The sequence below is a fragment of the Triticum aestivum genome, chromosome 5D (genome assembly GCF_018294505.1).
Source record: "Triticum aestivum cultivar Chinese Spring chromosome 5D, IWGSC CS RefSeq v2.1, whole genome shotgun sequence".
NCBI classification, from domain to species: domain Eukaryota; kingdom Viridiplantae; phylum Streptophyta; class Magnoliopsida; order Poales; family Poaceae; genus Triticum; species Triticum aestivum.
Window position 1 is genome coordinate 438,154,340 of NC_057808.1, and position 2,701 is coordinate 438,157,040.

The window sequence follows — 2,701 nt, forward strand, 5'->3', positions numbered from 1 at the left end:
CGACTAAAGGCCTTCGGGGACCTTTAGTCCCGGTTGGCCAGGCCAACCGGGACTAAAGCCCCTCCCGTCCGCCAGCTGTCGACCGAGCGCGCTGGGCCCAGATAGTTGGTCGCGGGTCTTCTCCCGAACCGCGACTAAAGACCCCTTTGGTCGCGGTTCGATTGTTTTGGGGACTAATGGGGGCGTATGGAAGCCTCTTTTTCTACCAGTGTACTAACTTCGTATTTACATCTCCCATTGAACTAAATATGGTGCCTAGAACAAGGATCCTAGCTAACTGCCATTCTTCAGAAGCTAACAAACATCTACATACTGGCTAAACCCCACGTGTGGCGCCACCACACTGGCGTCAAAGCAGCACGGCCTCGCAATGGAGCTCAGGAACTCCATCTCTACTTCGGCAGAGGCATCTCTCCTGACCAAGTGCATGGCGTACTCCATGACCACGGCATCAGAGGGCAGCATGATCTGGCCATCGTTGCCGCCTGAGAACCGAAACTCCTCCTGAGACATCCTCAGGAGCTTGCTGAAGACCGCCATGCCGAGGTACACTAGTGGCACCTCGAACCGACCTCCCATCGGCGGTATACACCATACAGTGTCCCTTCACTGTTAGTGAGGTCATCGCACTGTGCTTGGCTCTTTTTGCCGTCTTAGGGAGTGTCCGGTTCCTCTCCGCTCCCGGGGCGGACCAGACTTCAGCTCACTTTGACGGAGCTGCCAAAACTAACCTCCACCAACTCCGCGGAGTGGAGAGATTCCGAACAGGGCCTTAGTCTGGGTGAGCCTCTTTCCCCACAAGGCCGCCATAGTCTGTCACTTTTTTGCTAGTTGGGCAAGCCTCTTGGCACTGACCATGGCAGCTTCTCCTTGTTTATTGACTGGTGAAAGTTCAGAGAAACTTTTGTAACAGGGGGTATTCAGCTAGGTGTTGTAGTGGTTAGCTTGTGGATGAACTGATGATGATTTGATGAGATGGTAGTGCTAAGCTGATAGATTTAGAGCAACTCTAGCAGACCCCGCAAAATGCACGAAACTGCAAAATAACCGCCAGTTTACAGTTTTAGGCGAAAAAGCGACCAGAATAGAACCCGCAAACCACCCCAACCCGTAATTTTTTTTAAGGGGCACCGCAAATATCCCGGCCGAACCCGTGAAATAAGGATTTCGGAGATGACCCGAGGACGACCTGTATACGTGAAAGATCGTTGGTAGGAGTCCAACTGCCAGCGGAAACTTCATGGCTCGCTCCCGTCCGCCCGTCCCTGGCCGCCGGCGCAAGCCCCGGCCGCAGCGCCGGCCCTCCCTGCCACGCCCGCCAGCCGTCCGCCAAGCCCGCCGGCCATCCGCCACGCCTGCCGGTCGTCCGCTGAGCCCGCCGGCCGTCTGCCGCGCCGGCCTGCAGCTCTCTCGACGAGGAGCTAGCTAGCTAGCCAGCCAGCCAAATCGATTCGAATGGATCACCTAGCTAGCTAGCAGCTCAATGGATGCGCCTGTAGCCAGCGAATGGAGGAGTTCGGCCGCCGCCTGCGCTGCCCCGGCGGCCTTGGCCTCCGCCCGCGCACTGCAGCCGTCTGCTGCTGCAGTCAGCACTGCTGCTGGCCCCGGCCCGGTCGCGCTCGCTGGCGAGCACGAGGAGATGGTCGCGGAGGCAGGACACGCACACGCCGAGAGGACGAAGGTCAAGATGGGAAGGGCGTGAGGAAGAAGATGGTATATTTAGAGAATATTCTTTTTTATGGGTTGATTATACGGGTTCTGTTCGGCCGCGGCTAAAATCGGCCCTTATAATCCGTTTTCATCAGCCCGTAAAACACTTATGCGGGTCGTGATTTTGCGGGGTCTGCTAGAGTTGCTCTTATAGGTCGAAAGTGAAGCATTATGCAGTGGACAGAGACATGAAGTCAGAACGTACATCTTGCATTTCTTGTCTCTTGGATCAAACTTATTATGAAGCCACCTTTACTGATTCCCTGCGAAAGCGGCGGGTCACATTTTAAAGCTGAAGCAGATGCCTCTCGTGCGTGTTGTGTCGACTGCTTGGTTCCAATGCAAGTATTATTATATTTGAAATGTGATGTTTCCAGTTATATTTGATTTTCTTGGACATGACCATATAATCAAAAAGGTGTAAGAATGACCATACAGAAGCGGAAAACGTCTCTGTAGGAAAATGCTGGCTGAGGCACATGCAGTCTGTCAGTGCAGCAAGCACTGCAAGGGAGAGAGCTCCTCTGACGTACGGCACCTGCCATTGGGCCGCTGTCAGGTGGGCCAAGTTCCAGCCGGGCCGACGTGTCAGTGATGGAACGGCACCCTGCCGCACGTCAGGGGATCCTCGTCCGCACTGCATGTAGTAGAAAAAACTCCCGTCTGTAGTTCACCGTGTGCTTTCTGATCAGGCTTCTTTTTTCTCCGTGCACATCAAAAGTGAATGCAGCCATTGCCTACTACTATCTCATTGTTGTCTCTGACAAGAACATTATTATCTTGTTTGGCCTTACACTTGCCGTTAGCATTGCATGTTCTGAGCCCATGGCGAACACCAAAGATGTCTGCATGTAGAGGCATGCGGTTAATCTCACATCTCACCACACGCAAAAAAACCTCACATCTCACCCAAACTGACCAGAATCTCTCAAAGAACATCAATCTTGTCATGTTCAGTTAAAAGCTTTTTATCCTCGCAATTTCCCACCTT